This window comes from Equus caballus, unplaced genomic scaffold (assembly GCF_041296265.1).
Source record: "Equus caballus isolate H_3958 breed thoroughbred unplaced genomic scaffold, TB-T2T haplotype1-0000019, whole genome shotgun sequence".
NCBI classification, from domain to species: Eukaryota; Metazoa; Chordata; class Mammalia; order Perissodactyla; family Equidae; genus Equus; species Equus caballus.
This window is the reverse complement of record NW_027222392.1, coordinates 1409084-1426966: the sequence shown is the minus strand read 5'-3', so window position 1 is coordinate 1426966 and position 17883 is coordinate 1409084. Positions and strand designations below refer to the sequence as shown.

Below are 17883 nucleotides of genomic sequence, written 5' to 3'. Positions count from 1 at the left end.
GGACTTCCGCTTATCCCTACCAGCTGCATAGGAGGATAGGAAGGCACTCTTTGCATTTTCCTAGGAAGATTAGAGAAAACGTTGATGTCATTGTCGCTTCCCAATAGGCCCTGAGTATCTTTGAATTTTGCCTCTTTTGGAAAATGGAACCTCGATAATGAAGGTCTCCAAACTTCCTTTAATGTAAGAGAGATAACCATCAGCGTGTTTTGGAAGTCAAAGGGATTCTCAGAACTTGTCACTGCCCTGTACACTGTTTCCAGACCTGGGATGGGTGAGGTGGCCACCTAACATTTCCCTCCGGGTCAGGGTCCGATGAAGCCTCAGGCAGTTAGAGGGGATGTCCCTCAGCCCCCAGTTTGGGCGGTTCTCAGTTCTGACCCACAGGAACTAGAGAAGCCACTTGGCATGCCTAAGCCTCTGTTCTCCTCTCTAGAGAGGGCATGTCTGTTGAGGATTCACTGGGCTGGCGCTCTTCACAGAAGGAGGTCTGTTGTCCCTCAGTGAGCAAATGGCCTTGAGGGAGCTCAATGTGGAATCCTTCACCCGCCCAAAGTCCGATTGTACTTTGAAAGCCCAGAACCTTGCTGAGTGTGGGAGCCCCTGTCTCTCCTGTCGCACACGTCTGGGAGGGACAAGGAGTTCCTGGGTCAGCTGCAGACCTTGATAATCCTGGTGGTTTGCAGTGGTGGCCCTGACCCTCTGTCCTCCTCATCCCACCCAGAGTGAAGATGAGTCCACTCTGTCTGTAACTGAGGCCTGCAGGATGCGTGCCCTCCAGGCAGGCATGATGCAGAGGCTCTCAGAGTCTGTGCTGCCAGCCTTCCCCAGCAGAGTCCTCTGCAGTGTCATCACCTCCCTCTGCAGCTACTCAGGCTCCAGCACAGCCCACCAGGTGCTGGACCAGCTGTTTCCCAGGTGACTGTCCACCTCCTCCTCAGCACAGTGGTGACTCTGCCCACTGCCAGCTGTGTGTCTTGCCTTGGGAATGTCACCGCATCTCTCTGAGCCTGAGTTGGCTCCTCTGAAACGTGGGGTGGGAGAGGATGAACTTGCTAGGCTTCTCCCAGGGACGAATGGGCTCAGCCATCCAGGTGCTGCCCTGGTGCCCGGCTCTGCAGAAAGGGCCCTGGGTCATGCTGTGGTTGCTGGTGTTGATTATTTCTCTGCTCCCTATGAAAAGTAGTCTTCCTCTCCCTTCACTGGCTTGTGGCTTTTTGAGTTTGGAAAAACACCTGGAGAGCACCCTGTTAAGGAGTTTGAGATGCCATCCAGCTGGTCCTGGTGCTTGTCCTTGGTGTAGCCATTTAGGGATCTCTGGGGCCCCAGAGGGGCCCCAGGCCTACTCAGACACCTGGGGTGGATCTGGTTGGAGTTCATTTAACAATGTCTATGAAGGACATACTGTGTGCAGGGCATCTGGATACACTAAGTGTCACTCAATAAATGAAGCAGACAGCCTCCCTGGGCCTCCCCTCTAATCTGAGTCAGTCACACTTGACATCATTTCTAGGTCCCATCTACCCTCCATCCTGGGCGACGCCCTCATCTCCTTTGGGACACGTGGAGGCAGCTTGGCCCATTGTGTGCGGGATGCTGGAGGACAGCACCACCTCCCAAAGTGAGCGGTCTTTGAGTGCAGACGGAGGGCCTCCTGTCTCTAGCAAACAGGGTGAGGAGAGGATGGAGGCTGTGGCTGGCACAGGCCTGGGAGAACTCTGCATCTCACCCATCTTGTGATTCCCATGGGAAGGCTGAGTTCTGGTGGCTTCCACTCCAGCAGGACTGGACTCAAAGACAGCTATCTATGTGTCCCAGGCCCCCTGAGAACCGGTGGGGAGGCTGGGCTGAGTTGCCTCCTAGAGACCCAATCCCAGCAGAGTCCCAGCTCCTTGTGTCTCCCTTTCTCCACATCCACCCCTTGTGAGCGCCACCAGCAGGTCCATAGTAGGAGGTGCGTGAGCAAGCTGCTCACAGATCTGCTGGAGTCTTCATTCCAGTGGCCCACATACATAGAGGGCTTGGGTGGGCTGTGTCCAGACCCTTGGGGAGGAGAGTGTCGGTGGGAACAAGAGACTCTCACAGACTCTGTGTTCAGCCTGCTGGGTGAGCAGGCCTGCCACTGCCAGGACAGCCAGCCAGGGCTCAGGGCTGGGATGGGCCCCTCCTCTGGAGGGGGAGGGTCTGGCACAGGGGCGGAGATGCTAACAAGAGTGCCTTGGGTGGGCAGTGTTTAAGGAAAGGCCGGACCACTGACTCTCTGGCCCATCTGCCTCCCCGCAGTGCTATTTCCTGCTGGGAACCTGGCTGGGCCAAGGGCAGGATTGCAGGGAGCCCCTGCGGTTTCCATGCTGGACCCTGCAGCTGGCCACTCTGCACGTCAGCTTTGATGGCTCACATGTGGAGGGCCATGCCTACCTTGTGCCAGGCCACCTGGAGCACCTCAAGGCCATTGAGGCTAAACAGAAAGGTGAGGGGACTGGAGTCTGGGAAGACTGTCTGTGTTGAGGTTCATGGGCTAGAGTTCCCTTAAAGGCAGTGGAGTCCTTCCTGTCTTTGGAAAGGCACAGAAACTGTCAGGTGTGTGGGTGAAACTTTCTCCTTATCCTGCTGCAGAGCCAGCTCCAAAGCTCCTGCCACATCCAGAGCCAGAGCCAGAGCCAGAACCAGCCCCTGGGCTAGAGCCATCTCCAGCTCCAGCCCCACCACCCGTGGCAGAGCTGGAGCCAGCATCACCTGCATCGGACCCTACAGGGCTGGAGGAAGGGGCACCATTAACTTCAGCCTCAGTGCCAGCTCCTGAACTAGAGTCCACTGGACCCTGGGCTGTAACCACCGAAAACCAGCTGAGGGAGGAGAAGTCAAACATCTTGGACTTCCCTCCCCAGCTGGTGGCAGAGCAGCTGACAAGCATGGAGGCCGTGAGCAGTGGGGCTTGCAGGGAAGGGGGGCCCTGCCTTTCTGTGCCATGAGCTGCCCCACACCTGCCATTCCCTGATCCAAAATATGATGATCTGGGTCCACATTCTTGCCCCTGCCCCTTACCAACACTGCGACTTGGGCACTTTCTTAACCCCAAGCGTTCGCTGTCCCCACGTGCACAGCAGAGCTGGACACTAAGGGTACCTGCTGCACGGGGTGGCTGTGCCGATGAACGAGGTGGAACAGAGAGGAAGTTGGGATGGGTCTGGCCCTTTGGTGCAGGAGGGAGCTCACTGAAGTGCTGCCAGGTCCTTGGGCCGATCACGCGTGTGCCCAGGGGGCCTTCAAATCCTCAGCACACATCAGGCATGTGATGTGTACTGACTCCAGCGGAGACAATCACATAAAGCCAATGCTTCTCCCTGCCTCGGGGGAATGTGCATGGGAATGGGGAGTGGGACCCGAGGGGGACTGCGATGGGTGGAAGATGTCCCTTGGGGTGGGCCGGTGAGGGCTGTGTTCCGGAGCTTGGAGGAAGTGAGATGGGGCTGGGAGAAAATGCCCTCCCTTCTGCACAGCACTGTGTCCCAGGTCATCGTGTGCTGACACCTTCAGTGGACATGGACAAAACCCAGGGAATCCCACACACCTCAGAGATCACATCCTCTGCTTCCTGAGCTCCCGCTCTGTCCTCAACCCGCCTGGGACTGTGGGGGACCATGGATGCCAAGCTGGGGTGAGGCAGTGCTGGCAACACTCTGAATCTTCCTCAGGAGCTCTTCAAGAATTTGGTGCCTGCCCACTGCCTGGGCTCCATCTGGTCCCAGTGAGACAGCAGGGACCACAAGTACCTGGCACCCACCATCCGTGACACTGTGGCACACACGAACACCTTGGCCAACAGTGTCATCGCTACGTGCCTCGGGGCCCTGGGCATGACAGCGCAGGACAGGGCCAGGGTGGTGGAGCTGTGGATTCATGTGGCCGAGGTAAGTCATGGGAGGCCCATGGAGGCCCTGTCTGGAATCATGGGAATTGCCTCTTGTTTCTCAGCTGTCGATATTGAAGTCTGTGGTCTGAATCCCTGCACTGGTCCTAGACACTCCTGCCAGGGCCACACTGACCTTGACTTGAGGTCCTGGTGGTGGCAAGCTCACTTCCTTCCTGTGCTCCTTCCTTGTGTTCAGCTAAAAATCCTTGTGCCAGGCAGTGTTACTCCTCAGGTCCCAGGTGTGCCCTCCCTGGGTTTCCTGGGCATCTGTCTCCAGGAGAGGAGAAGTCCATGAGGGGACAGAATCCAGAGCTGGAGAGCTCCAGCCCCCACTCACAGCTCAATCTCTTCCCTTCCCAAGGGGTGCCTAGGCCTCAAAAATTTCTCATCGTTCCACATGATCCTTTCTGCTCTGCAGAGCCCTGCAATTAAGCGTCTCAAAGACACCTGGGGACAAGTATCCAGATGGGTAGGCTGCTCTCCATCCAAGCACCACGAGGGGGAGGTGGACCTGGCAGCCGGCATTGGGTCGCCATGGCCCCCGCAGTCAGCTGAGATCACCTGGGAGACAGTGAATGCCTGGGACACCGACTGATCCAGTTCCTGGGTCTCTGAGCCTCTCAGGGCCCTTAGGCCAGCGGTTCTGCCCAGGAACTCATTTCCTTCAATATCAGATCCTGACTTGAGCCCAGTGGAGATTCTCAAGTGTTTCCTTTGCAGCAACAGAAATCTCCATCCAACTGAAACCAAGAGTGTTCAAAACAGATCTGTGTGGTAGATATGGGAATGGAGGCCCCAGGTGACAACAGGAGAGGCCCCTCCCCAGTCCCATGGAGACCTCTGGGCTCAGAGCAACCCAGTGAAATCCCTCATCCAGGCCCCAGGCTGTTTGGGTCTTCTGGGATCTAAAACAAATGGGATTTGCCCTTCAACCATCCCATAGTCTTTCTTTCTTTCTTTCCCCACTCCCCCAGGGAGAGATCCTACACCTTTAAGAAGTGGTGCAGGGGACAGCAGCATGTGAGCAAGAGACTGTTCCTGAAGGTAACCTGGGGCTGGAGATCTGGGAGGAGGGGTGCGCGAGGGCCCAGGAACATCCTGAGGGCATCCTAGGAAGTGAGGCTATGGTAAGGCCATCCTGGGGTTCAGAGACCTCTGTCGGTGGGGCAGGAAGGAGATGCCGCACGGCCACCACCAACACCCTCTGCCCTCTCCCTCCATGTCTCAGTTTGGCTATTGTTGGGACACACTCTGGGAGTGCAGAGGTCAGGACCGTGGTCAGTAGTGGGGCAGGGCGAGGGGTGAAGGCAGCGGGGACAGGGACTCTGGCTGGGGCGGAGAGTGGCCTCTCCTCAGTGGGTCCTTGAGCAAGTCTCTGCCCCTCTGTGGGCCTCGGTCTCCTCCTCTGGGAAATGGAGGGAGATGACGTGGTGCAGGCCTCACGTTGGGGTGATACCGTCCAAGGGATGACAGGAATGGGAGGAGATTTGTGCTGGCTCCTCCTCGAGAGCTGAGGGGAGAGCAGTGATGACAGTCAGATGACAGGAAGTCCTAGGAGAGCGCTGGAGGCAGGTGGAGTTCTCACTCTTTCCTGATGAGGAAAGAGGCTCAGGGAGGCCTGGGCAGGCCCAAGGTCACACAAGAGTGAGTCCTGGAGCCAGGACTGGTCTAGAATCAGAGCACTCTGGAGGTGGAAACAGCATAGGAAGCAGGGGACTGGAACCTAATGGCCAGGGTCTGAGGTCAGGGGCCTTGGGGGACATGTGGAAGGGAGAAGGACCTCTCTGACCCTGTCCTCAGCACTGACAGGAGGCGACCTCCGTGTTGGCCACTGCACAGAGGGCCCGCCATGGAGCCCAGGAGAGGCGGCGGCAGCAGGTGAGGGTGCCTGTGGTGGAGGTGCCCAGGAGTCAGAGGAGAGGTGGCTCCCCCTCCCAGCTGGAGGCCTCCCTCAGGAGAGGGGCCTTCCTCCTCCAGGGCATCTCCTATAGCCACAGATCCTGTAGTGCCTGCATTGACAGTGAGCAGGGGGAGTCCTGGAAGGGCTGGCAGCAGGACAGATTTGGGGTGGGGAGGGGCAGGGGCCACACCCCCTGGCGTTGACCAACAGCCAGCCCTGGGACATGACTGGTGGGGTTTGGTGCTCCTGGAGGGGAGGGCAGGAGGGGATTGTGGATGTTGGGGTGTCCCGAGGATCCTAGGCTGCTGTGTATGGGAGTGTGGGGTGGGCAGGTGGCTCAGGTGAGGGGTTTCAGAGGAGGGTTCATGGGGGTACCTGAGATTGGAAGCTCATCACCATGCCCATCCCAATGGCGGCACAGGGTGTCGTCCCCTCCCTGGTGACATTCTTCAGTTCCCTTGAGCTGCTGGATGCTACGATGGAGGATTATGTGGCGGTGAGTGAGCCCGGAGGTGGGTCTAGGGGCTCAGGCTCCTGAGGGTGGGGAGGAGAGAGTCCTGCCCTGAGCCCTGAGCTGTCTGCATTTGGCAAAGGTCCTCTCAGCAGTGCCTCCAGCATCATGTGGCAGGCGAGGCATCAGGCCCAACACAGTGATGAGTGATGCAGGCTCCGTGTAAGTCACCGTCCATGTTCCCTGGGCTGTTGAGGCCCTGAGCTGCAGGAGGTTGTGTCTGAGCTGGACTCAGTCCCCCCTCTAGCCCTGCTGATGTGGAGAGAGAAGTTGGGCCCCTCTGAGTCAGGAAGCACATCAATTTCTGAGCTTTCCCTTCCTGCCTGAGGTCTCCATCTCCCTGTCTGTCATCAGAGAGGGTTGGGTCACGAGGTCGCTGGCGTTAGCTCCTCTGTGCCCCCCATCACAAAGCCCTGTTTCGTGCACACTTCCTGACTCCCTGGGATGTACCTGTCACCCCACTGCAGAGGTCCCCACCTCTCCAACAGTACCCCCCACAGTTCACCTGTTCCTCACACAGTCCCTGCCCCATAGAGGTGGACACACTCTCCTACCTGCAGAGGATCAAAGCACCCAGTCTATGCAGGCTGACAAGTAGCCTGAGGGCTTGCTCTTGTGTAGGGCAGTTCCCTAGGGCAGGCTGCCCGCCCTGGCTGATCTGGATTATTTCTGTGCTCTAGTTGGTTTGGCCGACCCCCTGGGCTGTCGGGCAGAGGAAGAACTTCAATGCTGTCTGCCAGCACCTGTCAGCATGCCTGTACTAGGTCACAAGAATGGCCACCACCAATGTCTGTCTCTGGAGACGTCTCACCTCTCACAGAGACACACCCAGAGCCTACCAGGTGAGTCTCTTTTCACCAAAGGACTGTGCAGCTTTCTTTTTGGTGACTTTAGGTTTCTCTCTGATATGGCTGAATTTGTGCCGGGCCCTTTAAGACCCGGTGTTTTCCTGCTTTCATCTGATAGCTTTTCTGGGGGTATTGCCCCATTGCAGTTAATAGGCAGCCGAGCCAAATAGTAGGGCACTCATCTCAGTTGTGCTGAGTCTGAAGCATGCTTATGGCAGTAACAGGCCCCTGCTCAGGTCCCCACTTCTCCAGGGAGGGCTGTGTACCTTAGGGTGGCTCCTGCCCTACTGGTTGTGAAGGTCTGTGGTTTGTGAAGGTGGCTTTTTCTCTCCAGAAGGAATTTCTGCCTCTTCCACCTCAGTCAGGACTGTCCCTTATTGTGGGGGTTCTTTTCATCCAGTTTCCAGTTTTCTCTCCAGGGTAATTTTTCCAAGAACAGTTGTAACCTAATTCTGTTTGTGGGAGGAGGTGAGTTCAGAGTCTGCCTATGCTGCCATCTTGATGAGATCCCTACTGCCTCATCTTGATTTACAAGCAAAACCTGGAAAACCTCCCCAAACAAGTGTTTTTTGGTTTCTGTAGGAATAGTACAGAAAATATTGGGGCCAGCCCAGTGGGGCTGGCAGTGAAGCTCACATGTTCTGCTTCTGCTGTCCAGGGTTTGCCAGTTTCAATCCCGGGTGCAGACCTACGCACTGCTTGTCAAGCCATTCTGTGGCAGGCGTCCCACACATAAAGTAGAGGAAGCTGGGCACAGATGTTAGCTCAGGGCCACTCTTCCTCAGCAAAAAGAGGAAGTTTGGTGGCAGAGGTTAGCTCAGGGCTAATCTTCCTCAAAAAAAATATGAAGAAGAAAATATTAATGTTACCTTTGGTGCTGAAACTCAATTTTGTGGAGTAACATTCAACCTCAATGTGAATTTCGCCATGTTTTTTTGGCTTTTATGGCACTGAGAGCTGAAGCATCAGATCAGAAGGTAGGACTTAGAGGCTGTGGACTACGTTTCCCAAAGGGCAGGAGGCAGGGAGACTGGCCTCTTACTTTTCATGTAAAGAGACTCCATTTCCCATCAGGCAGCGGGTGGGAGGAGCATGTCTCCTGATTTTCCTTGGCTGGCAGTTGACCAGTACAGTCTCCACCTCCTGCTGGTTGATCCCGTTTGCCACGCCTCCCAGCTCGCCCTGCCTGCCCACGTGCAGTGCAGTGGCACGTGGCTGCCCCAGGTCCTCTGGCGCCCCAACTCCCTGCTGCCAACGCCTCCACTCTCGCCAGCCTCCCCACTCGCCCCGCCCTTCCACTCGCCCCTCCCCTCCAGCTCGCCCCACCCCCCGCTCGCCCCGCCCTTCCACTCGCCCCTCCCCTCCAGCTCGCCCCCCCTCCCCTGGCTCCGCCTCCTCACTCACTCGCCCACCCGCTTGCCCCCCAACTCCTGCTCTTCCTGAGCCAATGGGGAGGCCGCAGACTTCCGGGTCAGGCGGGGCAATGCCGCCTCAGCGTGGAGTAGGCGAATGTGGCGGGAAGTTCCTGCTTGTTGCACAGCGATGCGCCTGAGGCCAGCGGTAGAGAGGGCGCGGCCATCCCCTCCAAAGCGGTCCCCCTGAGCCCAGTGTCCCGCGGGGCTGTCCCGGCCAGGCCTCGTCCCTCCTGGGTGGGGGCGGCCGGTCCAACGCGCTCCGCGTCGGGCGCTCGGCCGGCGGAGGACGGTTTGTGCCGCCCCGGCCCGCGAGGCCCCGGCCTCCGGGCGTCGCTTCCGCAGGGAGCCCGGGCGGGAGCGCTTTGACGGGGCTCCGCGGAGACGAGGAGGCCCTCGGAGGACGGCGGGCAGGGCCGCAGCGGGGCGGGAGGGCCGCTCCGAGGGGAGACGCGCCCTGAGCCCGGGCACGTGGCACGGGACCCGGACAGCCTTCCGGGCGGCGGTGCGGCCCTGGCCCGCCGTGTCTGCTGAGGCCTGCGGGGCTCTGTCCTCGAGGGCCCGGGCGCGGGGCTCGCGGGCTGCACAGGGCTCCTCGGTCCCTCCGTCCCCTCCGTCCCCATTCCCCAGCGATGGAAGACAGTCCAGGCAGCTGTCTCAGGCTCAGAGAGGCTGCCTGCTGTGCACACCGCGTGTGTCTCCACTCCCCGCTCTCAGGGATGCGGGAGAGGGACAACCGGAGGGAGGGGGAGGAACAGCAGGCCTCGTCCTCGTCCGGAGGGAGGGGGGAGGCCACCCTTGGCTCCTGGGAGTCCGCCTGGTTCTCCACCTGCCTCCTCTGGACTCATCTGGTTTTGTCTCGCCTGGTGTGGACACCTCCTGTCTTTCCCCATCTCCCTTTCCTGGAACAACATGGACCTACCGGTTTGCTGTGGGAGTGCACTGGGTTTGGGGACTGTGGAAAAGCCTCCTGAGTTCTTGTTCTTCTTCCCTTTCTTACTGGGATTGCCTGTCTGTTGAGTCTGAAATTTGCAAGCATCAAAGAAAATGCAGGACAGTATGTATTTTTAAGAGTTCAAAGCAGGACATAGACACCTTACTTTTTATGACATGCAGAGCAGGATTCTTTGGGAAAGAATTTGATCTACAATCGTAAAGCAATTTCAGAGGGAAGCAAGAGTGTTTCATAGAATCATTTTGTTCTGCGCCTGTTTATGCTGTCCCAACTGGCGTGTAGTGATTGGCATTAAACTTCTGAGTAGATAAGGTGATGTTCATTTGCTCCCTGTAGAAGGGAAGGTCGCTTAATGGCTTTCTCTGCTGAACGGGCCACAGATGGTGTTCTCTGTGCCTTGGGACAGTGCTGCTCAGATTCTGAGTTAACACAGCAACACAACCTCAATAACAGTAAACTGTGTTAAGCGTTGCTGTCATTTTAGCGCTAATATCTATATTAATAATCTACACGAATTTTTATAGTGTAACGACCTCCTGTTGTGTTCAGTGCTGCAAAAGTTGTTAAACCAATGAGATGATGCAGGGATGTGTCAAGCGTAGAACCTAGCAGATAGCAAGTGAGAAAGTGCCCAGGAGATGATCATACAGAAAGCTTGTGCTAAGTTGTCTAGCAAGATGCAGTGTGTATTTTAAAAGTCGCAGTAATGCTTTCAAAATGTTGGGAGTCCCTAAAATTAAATTCTTAAATAGGGCAGCTGTTTTTGTGTTTGAGAACTACTGTGAAATAATTACAATTATTATTATTATATGAATGTCCCCGATATCTGAAAAAGAAAAAATAAGATTTTTATGTTGACAACTATATATTTTTCCTTAAAGTCGTCTTTAATAAAGTATAATGTACTTTGAATAGAATTTTGACTTGAAAAATAAAGCTTCCTGGAAATGAAACAAAGCTTTTAAGTGGACCTTCTGTACAATGAAGAATGAGTCCTGGATTCCTGCCAAAGTGCCGGCGCTTCTGTCTCGATACCTGAGGCAGCAAACCTAACAAGAATAAATGCTGCCTCTGTGTGTGTGGAGGAGGCTCTCATGACATTGGTGTTGATGGGTTTTGAGAATGGGTTGGTACCTGTATAGGTCTGGAGAGTAGGTTTCAGACATGCCGGGTGAGGTTATTATTCCGCGTGAGCAGAAGTGGTCTGATTTGTGCCCCAGATGTCGGGGGCCTGCTCAATGTCGGGGACTGTGCTGGGAGCAGAGTCTGTTCTTGCTACTGTAGTGTTTTTTGGAAGCAAGTTGTCATGGTTTTAAACTAATAGACATCATTCTTTTTGACTGCAGTTATCTAGCATCCAGCACACAAGAGGTCAATAAATGTGTAGGGCATGTTTGAAGACAATATGGAATTTTTGGTAAGGATGCAAGATTAATTAGAAAGCTGATAGAATCCTGGCAAAGCATGTGGCTAGGTGGTGTAACATGATGTGTTTGTGCCCTAGGGTGTCTCTGGCCCTTTTGACCACAGTTCCTGGCAGGATGTTCCCACTTGCCATTATAAAGATGCAAAAAGGGCCATGTCCTTGGATTGTTCCCCTTGGCTCCTGAATGATAGTTAAGGACCTGACATTTGAAGGTTGCTGTTTTGCCCTCATTTTAGGCACTTTTCCAGTGATTCCTGCTCCATCTCTCCCAACGTTGAGTTAAATCTTTGCACTCCAACTCAAGCACGTTCTCCTTACTGTTGTTGTTCTGGATGACATAAGGACAGCCCTTTGAAAAAGAAAAGCTCTCTAGAGAGCCTAGAGAGGTAGGAGGTGTGTGCTTTCCCCCAATAGGAATTAGATGTTTAATATTCAATAAATACTAACGACAGGAAACTATTCTACTTTACATTAATCTTCTTCAGTAAATTTGTTAAGAATATTCTTAGCCACAGCATCTTTGTCATCTTGGAAACATCTATTGTGAATCATATTCTTGATTTCGTCTTCATGTAGGTACGTGGGCTTTGATGATTCTTTGCCAGAACTCCTGTCCTTCCCTGGCTCCCTGGCCCATAGCATGGGAATGAGTACGGCAGGGTCTGAAAATTAAGTTAGACATCGTTCGTGCTGGTAGATATTTAGGGTGAATATTAAACATGTACACACAGGAAAATGTTTATCAAAAAAGCCATATACATAAAGTGGGAGGATGTACTAGGTGGAATCATATAATTAAATGACAAGGTTCTTAGTTTGAGACTTCAGAATGTTCTGTTGTATACTTTTTAAGCAAATAGTAGACTTTGTTGGAAAGACACATTTGTCTTATGGAGCTCAGTATCTGGAGCAAGATAGTTGGTCCTGCAAGGAGTTAAATGACAACTGGAAAGTCATTAGGATCCAGGGCAGCACCATCCCACACTTTTGGGGGCTTTCTCATACTTTCCTATGCATTTATGTCATTGTCTCTTTGCAAACTGTCTGTCTAGCTGCCATTGGCTTGTAGGGCGGATATTCTGCTCCGGACCTAGCTCCTTGTTTCAGAACCAAAAGAGACTCCATTCTCTATCTAACTGTGAACTGTAGCTGAAATTTTCCACGAAGTCATAAAGTTAGAAGTCTTGTAGCTAAGGTCACTACAGCTTTGTTTCTGGTTAATTGCTGTTTCTCAAGGAACAGCTGAACAATTGCCACCGTTGGGTGATTCTGTATATGAATGTGTTGTGAACACATTTCACAATACCAAGTGTTAGAAAGTGCCCTTAAACCTTTAGTATTCATAGGCTACGTCTGGGAGACCCAGAAACAGAAACTTTTATGGTTTCAACAGGCAGTGTCGCTGTTTTTGACTTCTCCTGGCAGTGTACTATGTAATGTGGCCACAGAGCTATCAACGTACAGATTATATCTAGTTATAAAATGTCATAAGAAAAAGGAACAAACTGTTGACATAGGCAATGATTTGGATGGAGCTTAAGGCATTGTACTGAGTGAAAAAAGCCAATCTGCAAAGGCTGTGTGATTGATTCGATGTACACAGCATTCTCAAAATGGCAACATTATAGAAATTGAGAAGAGATCCATTTTTCCACGGTCACAACTGGGGGTGGAGGGGGTGTGGCTCTAAAGGGGTTGCCTGAGGGAATTTCTCTGGGGTAATATAACAGTTCTGTGTCCTGATTGTTCTCATGGTTACAAGGATTTTTATGCATGAGAAAACATCATAGAACTCTACACACATCTAGGGAATTTCAGTCCAAACTGAAATTCTACTAAGTAGTTGAATGACTAATGCTGTATCCGTGTCTATTTCCTGGTTTAGATCACTGTGTTGTGCTTGTCCTTTGTATGGCTCTACCACATTTTATTGAACCATTCACCCATTGAAGGGCATGTGGGTTGTTTCTAGTTTTTGACTATTACAAATAAAGCTGCTCTGAATACTCATGTACAGCTTTTGCGTGAATCTATGTTTTCATTGTTTTAGTGTAAATGCCCAGGAGTGCAACTGTTGTTTTCTACATGGTTTTGGAAGAGTTGGACATCTGTAGGCAAAAGGAAAAGAAAAAAAGAAAACCAAGGTGTAAACCTCATGTCTTCTGCAAAAATTAATGTTAAATGGATTCATTGGATCATCTTTTTTGTCTTCATTCAAAACCAGTTGGCTTACACTGCAAACAGCAATCCAAAATGAAGATGGGAGGAAACGAGTGAGCATTTAGGTATGAAAATGAATGCAGACTTGGGAAGGTAGGACATGGCTCGAGTCTTGAAGAGAGCATGTGTGCATTTGAGAAGAAGGGGAAAACGTTCCAGAGAATAACATGAGACAAGACAGGTGGTAGAGAAGATAGGTCCGAACTGGCTGTTTCAGGGAGTCATGTGTGTGATGAGGAGGGGGGAAGGAAAGGAAGGATAAGTGGTTCATGAGGATAGAAAACTGCTGGCTAAGTTGTGGAATTGCTAATGAGTTTCAGTGGAAGTTCTTGAGCAGGAAAAAGCTATTGGAGAAATGGTCTTGAAGGAACGTTGTCTTAGGATCACGTATGGCAGCGATGGGTTGGTAGAAAGAACAAGGTATAACCTTGACCCTTATGTTGATTTAGCGCTTTGTGTTACAGCTGTCTTCCCAAAAGCTAAAAGAGTGGTGTCCCTTCAGGATCTGAAGTACCTGGGCTTTCCTAGAGGGATAATGGTAGATTTCAGATCTTTGTCATGACTTTGGTGATGGACACTGAGGACTCCGCTGGACTTTGAAGCTAGGAACACTGCTTTTAGTAAGTTGTACGTGTCAGAAGAAGAGTCCTTTGTTGGCTTATTGCTGATGTGGATGATGTTTCTTCTCTAAACTGTCTAAGAGGTAAGCAACTGAAATGAGAAGAACACACAGAGTTCATGAATTGGCCCAACGAGGAAAAGTTAACAGATCGCTTTTCTTTATTTTTATTTAATCATCATGTGCTGATACTTGTATGTGAAGAACTATACAGAGAATGGTGAGGAACAGGGTCCTTCCAAATCACTGAGGAGCCGACAGGGACACATGGCTCTAATTGCAGCATTCGGGGTTTTATTCTGAGGGAAGCATTTCCAGTCAGTGAGGACATCGTGTACTTCCTGCCAGTGATCCAGAAGATCTTCAAGGATAGAATAGGAACCTACAATAGTATACGAACACTTCGCTTATAGTCAGCGGGATGTGACAAGTGACAGCCCTCGAGCCCTAACTTCTTAATTTGTGACTAAACGTACTCAGTTCCTCTTTTCTTAGAGCCCACTTCATTTCTTGATTTCTTACTTGGAGAAAATTATGCTTTTTTCCAGTTCATCTGTGGGAATCCGATTTGGCTTCTGCTTTTTTTTGTGCATTTAGAAGTTGATCTTAGATATATTTTAGGCTTCTGTCCTTTTTTTAAGACCACTACGAAATATAATTTATTTAATGTCAGACAAACTACTACATATCAAAGCATTTCTGCTTCTTTATTTAGAACATGGAAAAGCATAACGTCTTGTTTTTCCAAAAAAAAAAAACAATGATGACTTGCTGAGCAAAGGATTTTACTGCCTAAGAGATTCCCATGACGCGTGTTAATGAAAGACTGGTGGTGTGGAAACCTTTAGTGCAACCACTTCTTTGTCTTCAAAGTGCCTTTTCTGTTTGATTTGACTTCTTTGGGCTAATTCTTCCCTTTCAGTCTAGAAGTATTTTCCACTGAATGTGGAGATTGATCAAGAATACTTCACTTGTATTTGCTGCCATTCAGTATCATCACAGAATTTGTGGGGTTTTTATGTGCAGAAGAGCAAGCTCTTACAGTGCTATGCAACCTGCTCTGTTCATTTCAAACTATCATCGTTTGGGTACTGTGCCCTAGTGACTGCTTGACCAACGTGTAAGCAGGGCCACGGCATCCTGACCAATGGGCGTCAGTGTAAGCAGCCTAGAAAGCATGGGTCAGCACTTACTGTCTTTGTGAAGGGCAGGATTCCCAGTCAGGGATGTCCAAAAGTCTGCCATACTGAACTTTCATGCTAAATGGATGCCATTATCTGGCTTAGCTTCTGACTGAGATTCCGTGAATATATGAATAGATGAATATTTTGTGTGGCTCTTATAGAAGAAGGCACTTGGGGACAATCCAGATACTGTTCTCTCCTTCATCACAGGATGGCTTCAAAGAATCCTTTCCCCTTTCTCCTGGCCAGCTAGGTTTGCAGTGAGCAAAAACCTGTTCAGACTTTGTGCCAACACTTCTGGAATATGTGACACTTCATTTGTTTTCTAGAGCACAGAAGTTTGAAAGTAATTTCCTGTTTGTGCTTTCGACAGTGACATATGTCAGTGGAGTCAGGTAGATCTGAGTTGCAGTATTGACTGCTCTGTGACATTAGGGCAACCTGATTTTACCACCCAATCGAGGTTCAATCCTACCTGTTTTATGGTAGGGTTGTCAGAATTGACTCTGAGATGTGTACATGAATCACTTGCTATAATGTGTGGCCCACAGTCCGTGTTCAACAAATGTTTGTCATCCTCACCACTTGAGCATCCCTTAAAGTGTTTTTCTCTGGAGAGTGATCTGAAACAAAAAACATTTTTCAACTCATTTCCCACTGATCTCAAAAGCCAGGTATTAGATGTCATCACACTGTCTGGTCTGGTCTACCATGCATGCCTCCAGTGACAGGAAACTCAGCAACTCTAGAACAGTGTTTTTCAACCATGGGAGTAATGACATTTGAGATAGGTCGTTCATTGTGGTGGAGGGTTGTTCTCTGAATTGAATGATGTTTAGCACCAAACTTGGCTAGGGGGACAAAATCATCCACAATTGAGAACCACTGCTCTAGAGACAGCATATCCTCTTTGTTTCTTTTTTTTAAAAATGAGGTCATCATGGGTTATAACATCGTGTAATTTCAAGTGTACATGATTGCTTCTCAGTTTCCCTGGAGACTGCATCGTGCTCGCCTGCAACAGTCTAATTTTTATCCATCACCATATATATGTGCCCCTTTACACCTTTTGCTCATCCCCTAACCCCATTCCCTTCTGGTACCCACTAATCTGTTCACTTTACCCGTCTGTTTATCTTCCACATATGGATGAAACCTTGGGATATTTGTCTTTCTCTGTCTGTCTTATTTTCACTTAACGTCACACCCTCACACTCCATCCATATTGTTTAAAATGGGACAATTTTGTCTTTTTTAATGGCCGAGTAGTATTCTGTTTTACATATGTACCATATCTTCTTTAGCCATTCCTCAGTTGAAGCACAGTGGGTTGCTTCCACATATTGACTATTATGAAGAATGCTGCAATGAACACAGGGGTGTGTAAATCTCTTTGAGTTGTTGTTTTCCATTTCTTTGAATATGTACCCAGTAGTGGGATAGCTGGATCATATAGTATTTCAGATTTTAATTTTTCAAGAAATCTCCACCTGTTTTCTATTGTGGCTGCACCAGTTTACATTGCCACTGGCAGTCTAGTAGGGTTCCCTTTTCTCCACATCCTCTCCAACATTTGTTATTTTTTGTCTTCATCATTATAGCCACTCTGACAGGTGTCAGGAGATAGCTCATTGTATTTTTGACTTGCATTTCCCTCATAATTAGCAATGTCGTGCATCTTTTCATGTGCCTGCTGGCCTTCTGTATATCTTCCTTGGAAAAACGTCCTTTCATATCCTCTGCCCATTTTCCAATCTGGTTGTTTCTGTTTTGTCGTTGAGTTCTTTTTATATTTTGGAAATTAACGCCTTGTCAGATATATGATTTTCAGATATTTTCTCCCAGTTGTTGGGCTGTTTTTTTGTGTTGTTCATGGTTTCCTTTGCCTTGCAGAAGATTTTTAGTTTGATGTAGTCCCACGTGTTTATTTGTTCGTTCTTTTCCCATGCCTGTGCTGGCATGGTATTCAAAAAGATGTTTCCCAGACCAATGTCAAACAGTGTACTGGCAATGTTTTCTTCTAGGAGTTTTATGATTTCAGGTCTTACCTTCAAGTGTTTAATCCATTTTGAGTTAATTTTTGTGTACAGTGTAAGGTAAGGGTCTATTTTCATTCTTTTGCTTGTGGGTGTCCAGTTTTGCCAACACTGTTTTTTGAAAAGACTTTCCTTTCTCCATTGTATGCTCTTGCCTCCTTTGTCAAAGATTAGCTGTCCACAGATGTGTGGTTTCATGCCTGGGCTTTCAGTTCTGTTCCATGGATTTGGGTGTCGGTTTTTGTGCCAGTACCATGCTGTTCTGATTCCTAGAGCTTTGTAGTATATTTTGAAGTCAGGGATTGTGAAGTCTCCAGCTTCGTTCTTTTTTCTCAGGATTGTTTCGTCTATTCTGGGTCTTTTGCTGCTCCATATATACTTAGGATTCTTTGTTCTATTTCTGTGAAGAATGTCACTGGGATTCTGATTGAGATTCCATTGAATCTGTAGATTGCTGTAGGTAATATGAATATTTTAACTTTTTATTGTTCCAATCCATGCACATGGAATATCTTTCCATTTCTTTATATCTTCTTCAGTCTCTTTGTGTAATATCTTATAGTTCTCAGTGTATAGGTCTTTCACCTCTTTGGTAAGATTTAGTCCTAGGTATTTAATTCTTTTGTTGCAATTGTAAATGAGATTCTATTCTTGACTTGTCTTTCTGCCAGTTTGTTTTTAGTGTATAGAAATGCAACTGATTTTTGTAAGTTGATCTTTTTACTGTGAAACTTTTCTGTAGTTGTGGATTCTTTCTAATAGTTTTCAGATGAATTCCTTAGGGTTTTCTATATGTAGAATCATGTCATCTGAAAACAGTGAGAGTTTCACTTCTTCCTTTCCAATTTGGATACATTTT

General features: G+C 49.8%; 1 protein-coding gene across 2 annotated transcripts in view; it reads left to right on the top strand.

Annotated features, from left to right (window-relative positions):
• Nucleotides 1-6992: 6992 nt before the first annotated feature.
• Nucleotides 6993-17883, top strand: part of LOC138922942 (ral guanine nucleotide dissociation stimulator-like) — a 38334-nt gene continuing 27443 nt past the window's right edge. For both annotated transcript variants that reach the window (XM_070259401.1, XM_070259400.1), the window contains exon 1: nt 6993-7166. The gene's annotated coding sequence lies outside the window, so the exon portion shown is untranslated. The remainder of the gene's footprint in view (nt 7167-17883) is intronic.